We start from the raw sequence: 6000 nt of genomic DNA, 5'->3' as shown, positions 1-6000 counted from the left end.
TTAAGCTTCATGGGGGGCAACAATGTCTTTAAATCTAGCTCAAGTTTTGCTATACTTATTATAATCCTCCCTTCTGTATCTAACAAGTAGTGCTTTGGCTCCCTTACTGAGCTAGACCATATTGTTGGCGTATCATTAGTCACATATATAGTGTTTCACTCAAGAGGGGAGCACCATGCTCATGGTATGATCTTTCGAGGTAGGGTTGCATCTATACTTGGGTATCTAGTTCCAGCTCAATATGATTTCTTTTGACATCTCACCTACGTTCATAACATAAAAACTACCTTCCAAAAGATCATTTGTAACATGGTAGGAAGAAGTTAATACGCTGAGGCATTTGGAATCATAACCATTAAATGAACTCAGAACAAGATTTGTTTCCTTAAGTTGTGGTTTTCCCATTCTTTCCCATGTTTCGTAGGAAAAAAGGTTTTTATGAGCTCTTGAATCTAAAAGACCCAATGCTAGGAAAAACTTACTTTGTATCGGAAAACCCAACCAAAGTCAACCAGGAGCAACATAATCCTCATCATCATCTAGATTGTGCGTTAAGCACCCAGCTTTATTTAGAAATGTCATGTTTCTTTTTTGTTTTTCTTTTTTAGCTCGGGCCTTGCCTTTGAGGTGGGCTAGTCTTCTGTTTTCTTTTTCCTATTGTTGCTTTTGTTGAGTTTATGCATTTCATTCAACATGGATTCAAAGGTCCATAGCATTTACGCAATTTGCTTCCATTCACAAAGGAATCAAAGGGGATTCCAACCAAGGTTTCTAGTCTCGCTAAACTAGAGGTTGTAAATTCTGAAATTCTAAAAGGTCCCATACCCATCAGTTTCAATTTTTGTTTGTTCTTTTCTACTGCATACATAAGTACAAGATCAGCTTCCTTAAATAATTCACATTTAACTAGTTGTTTTTCAAACCAAGTCTTTCGACATAGTTTCTCAAACCAAGTCCAAGCCCCATTTTTGGAATAAACTAAGAGACATGATAGCAGTCAATGGCATTCTATCTTTGTTATGTGTGATGTAAAATCATTGGCATTCATCACATCTTTTAACAAATTCTACAGCATCTCCAAATAATGTAGGCCACCATAACCCAACCTGAAGGGCTTTCTTAGTCGTGAAATCAGCTTTGAAATTCCCCCCAGCTAAGCTGTTGAGCCTCCTCTAAAATAGGAACATCTTCAGCCTCTAGCACACATCGTCAAACATATCATCTTTTCCTAGCCGATAAAGTTGTCTAGAGATTAATTGGAAAGGTGCTGCTAGTCATATCAATTTCCTGACTCTATCTTTGGGCATAACCTTGTCTACTACTACAAGTAAACCATTGGTTAAGAAGTTTACTATATCAACGCTCCACTTGGAACAAGGGAGCATCAGGGAGATCATCATCTACCCCCATAGGAGGTTCTCCATTTGTAATTCTGGATAAATGATCAGCATGCACATGCATGGATCCCTTATGTAATGTAACTGTAAAGTCAAACTCCATCAAGATGAGTAACCATCTTGTAATGCATCCTGTAGCACAAGGTTTATTTACCAAGTAAAAAAGAGCTTGGTGGTGGTCAATAAAGAACACAAACATGTTTTCCAACAAATAGTGTCATAACTTTTTTATTGCGCAAACCATGGCCAGGTCCTTCCCTCTAAGTAGTTGTATAATTTTTCTCAGCATCATTGAGCTGTCTACTAGAGAAATTGATAGGAAAATCCATATTATGTTCTGGGTTAGGCTGGTATATAACCAATAGTAGCAAATGCAGAGGCATCGATGTGCACATGGAAGATTACATCCCATTTTGGTGCTCTTAGTATGGTAGCAGATGCCAATGCCTTCATATGATTCTTCACATTCCTCTGTCCATACAAATATAATGAAAAGCTTGTACGAAGGTCTTGCAATTTTCGCATAAATGAAGATAAATCTTCTGTAATAGCCGACGTGACCCATGAACCTTTGCACTCCCTTGGGGTTTGTTGGTGGAGGCAATTCAAGGAGGATAAGCCCTGGAGAACCGGATATGTAAGATCCCTTCTTGATTTTTTTAAAAATATAAAATTTTGAATAAGTTGTCCATTCTTTTAAAGGAAAGAGAAGAAATTACACAAGTTAGGTAAATGTACTGTGTGTGTGTGTGCACACCTCAATAGCTTGATGATGTGTTAAACAAAAATGAGTTGGTAAAGGAAAAAAATTAAAGGAATAATGCCAAACTTAATTCACTTAAGGTACTCTGCTTAGAAAAATTATAAATTGACTAATTTTGGTGTGCCCCAACGAGTCTACATGCACATGTGCATATGTGAAGAAGCACCTTGACATTAAATAAATAAATAAAAAAACAAGTTCATATTTAAAACCAAATGTGGAGTTTGCCCTAGTGCCTAGATCATGGGAAAAAATATTATTATCACATTGGAACAATAAATTGATATGGTTTAGCCTAAGTGTATGTGGCCTTGGATAAATTAATTAAACAGTCTAAGGTTCAAAGGCTTAGGTGAAAACCATGGTTTAATGAAACCAAGGTGGATTATAGGGGAATGGTATAAGTGGTAAGTGGAAAGTCGATTAGAGGAGAGTGAAAAGTGGAAACTGGATTGGTCACACATGGTTTTTCGAGTAAGTGGTAAGTGTACATGGTTTTGGCTAGTGGTTTGGTGCAATGGTGGTGTTGAGCTCCTTTAACTTCAGTTATATTAGTGCATGGTGGGATTATACTTTAATAAGCCTTAGTCTAGCCACTTGTTATGGAGTTCACTTAATGGATGTAGAGTCCATGGTGACTAGAATTCCGTGCATATCATATATGGTGGATTTCATGCATGGAGGATGGGTGAGGGCTATATAAAGGGCTCCCATTTCCTCAATTTCTTGACGCCTCCATAAATACATCCAATTGCTAGTAGTTTTAACCTATTTATGCTCTTTCATACGTATTTACTAGTCTTACATACCCTAATACTACTCTAGGTTATCATATTTACCATCTACATCACCTAGAAGCTAGTGTTGGGGCATTGAAATCAAGGAAAAAAGTGTGGACTTCTTGGAGGCTTTGAAGGTTGTATTGACACCCTGCAGCATACACACATCAAAATTTGGCCTATTTACAAGTAGGGTATCATGCCTTAAATTAAAATTTTTGAATTTATACAAGTACATAGTCTTTTTTTAAAAGCTTTGAAGTCTTTATCTTTTCATTTTTCATTATTTCTATCTTTCTAGTAAATTAAACAATAAATGGAGGGTGTATTTAGATCTATTAGACATGTACTTTATGCCTTAGAGACTATTAAATAAATGAATTAACCTCTCTATAATTATGCATAGTCAACCTTAGGATAGGGCTTTGATCAAACCATGAGGGATAACCTTAGTAAATGATGTTTCACACTAGGTGTGTACCTTGTAATAAATTAATGTAGTAAACCATATGATAAAAAGCTTATAATTTGGTTTTGTCAACCCTCCTCGATGACTTTAGGAGTGGCCTTGTAAATGATCAGAAATTATTTTTAGCCCTAGATTACAAATGGAATAAAATTAGGGGATTAGGATTTAGAAGGATATGTAGAGATTAGCTTATTCAATTAGTTGTGCATCCTAAAATGTGCACATAAATGTAGTTTTTATTCCCTCTCACATATAGAACTTTTGGCTTTTTTCATAGATTAAGATCTGTAAATTTTAGGATAAAAGAGTTATGAATTAATTCTAAATCTTGTAAGAATTAGTAAGAAAAAGAATTTAAGCTAAGCCTAGAATTAGGTTTAAATGTGCTTAGTTTTTAGTGTTTTATGATGTATTGCCCAAAGTATGCACAAGTAACCTTGATGAAAGAATTGTAGTATTATGACCCTAAAAAGAGTTCTTTTTTCTAAAAAGATGAAACAAAGTTTTAAATAGCCTAAAGTTTAGGAGATAAAGCTTAATAGGAGAAAGTAGATGTTGAGTTAATTCCCAACTAGATAGGAGAATGTTAGAAAGAATTTAGGAAAAAGAAAGAAAGAATTTAGGAAAAATAAAGAAAAAGTGTGATTAGAACCCTAGTAAAAATGTACTGTTGAAATGTTGTTGAAATGTCTAGTGTGAGGACAAAGGTGGCTCCTGATGAGTGTTATTCCCAGGCATGGGTGTTAATCCCATTTTGGATTAACAAAGATGCTCCTCCAATTGAAGATTTAATAAGTGTCATGAAAAGTCACTATAAAAGTTGTATTGAGACACTGGCTACCCAAGGCCTTAGTTAGTAAGTTTTGGGCGCCCAAGTGTGAATAAGGGCCAGTTGTATAAAAGGTAATTCTCATAATGAAATGATACAATCCCCCTTTATGCTATGAGAACTCTTTTGCTTTGTCTTGAGAGAGAGAGAGAGAGAGAGAGAGAGAGAGAGAGAGAGAGAGAGATAGTTAGAGTGTGCTCTAGTACATGTGCCTCTTTCATGCATGCATGTGTATGAGAGAGTGAGAGGTCGATTTCCTTGCATGCGTGGTGCGAGCGACTCTGTGTGGTGATAGCATGGAGGTGGAGTTTGGAGGATTGGAGCTTCCAAAGCGAGCTTGGGAACCTCAAGGGATGTGAGCTCAAAGCATTGGTAAGTACCCAACGATTGTTGTGTCTATTGCTTCTCCCATTTGCGGTTGTGTGAAGTTCCTTCTTAGGATGTGTGGTAGCCCATAACATTTTTGGTGCCACTGCTAGGGAAACACCTTTATTTCTTCTACCCTCTTAGAGATTTAACTCCCACTATGCAAGATTCACCATTGCCTTTGCATTTGAATGGTGCAATGTGAAGAAACTGTGTAGATAAGGTTTGAGTGGTAGAGAAGGAATTACAGAAACTTTTGTGTTGAAAGTGTGGGGGGTGAGTACTTGGGAGAGCTTAGAGGAAAGTTACACTGGTTTTTTCTTTCAATTCTGATGTTTTCGTCACCAATCTTGCTACCGTGAGCTAGCAGGGGTGACACTTTGCTTTTCTGTTTTTTCTAAAAATTCACAAAATTACAAAAATAAAGAGCCATTGATTGTGTTAATAACTTGCATTACATTCCTAATCCTTAGCACAACCATTCTGGATCATTTGGATCGGGAAATAACACTCCAAAACTGTTGAGATTCAAGCTCGATGTCAGTGTGAGCCAGCTATGCTATGTGCTGGCAGATTAGGTAGGAACATGTGTGAGACATAAATGACCGCGTGTCCAGCTGGTCATAGTGTGTGTGGACATTACATTAGGTTTACTTTGTAGTGTGGACATAACACTATGTTGTGTTCTCCTTTGTGTGTGTGTGAGAGATTGTGACTATGGCTTCTCTCCTTCTTTATGGTTGATGATTATGGATTAGGGTTTGCTTCTCTTGTGTGTGTTACATCCTGCTCCTGTTTTTTATCATGGTATCAGAGCCAAGAGCTCATTAGCTGAGTTGTGAGAGTGAGTGAGAGAAGAGGGAAGAAGAAGAAAAAGCTGTGAAGGAAGCCATTGGAGCTTGGAGCAAAGGAGAAGCTGTGGAGCACACATCGGCATCAGATCTGAGAGCTAAGGACCATTGGTGAGTGTAGCAAGACCCTCTCTGCGGATTGCAGGTATCAAAGAGCAAGTTCAGTGAAGATTGAAGTGCATAGAGCAAGTGAAAAATTCTGGTTTTTTCTCAAAGCTTCCATGGAAAGCTTGAAGTGAATGTATACTCTTGGCAAATGTATACACAAAGGCACATGTATTCGGGCTTGCAAATGTATTAACAAAGTGGACACAAACAACATACAGAATCTTGAAGCAGATTGATGCATACAGATTTGAGCAAAATCAAATGAAAGTGAGTTTATGCAAAAATTTCTGGTTTTTCACAAAAACAGAAAACATACCCCCCGTGGAGGATCAATTGCAGGAGCTAGAGGCAAAATTGAGCTAAACCCTTCATACCCAAGGTAGATTAGGTCATTGCTAAGAGGCCTATCTATTCAATTGTGATTTCCCCTCTCTCTAC

Source organism: Cibotium barometz, chromosome 16, assembly GCF_041138505.1.
Source record: "Cibotium barometz isolate CiBa-2024 chromosome 16, ASM4113850v1, whole genome shotgun sequence".
In the NCBI taxonomy this organism is placed as follows: domain Eukaryota; kingdom Viridiplantae; phylum Streptophyta; class Polypodiopsida; order Cyatheales; family Cibotiaceae; genus Cibotium; species Cibotium barometz.
Note: the sequence above shows the minus strand (reverse complement) of the source record.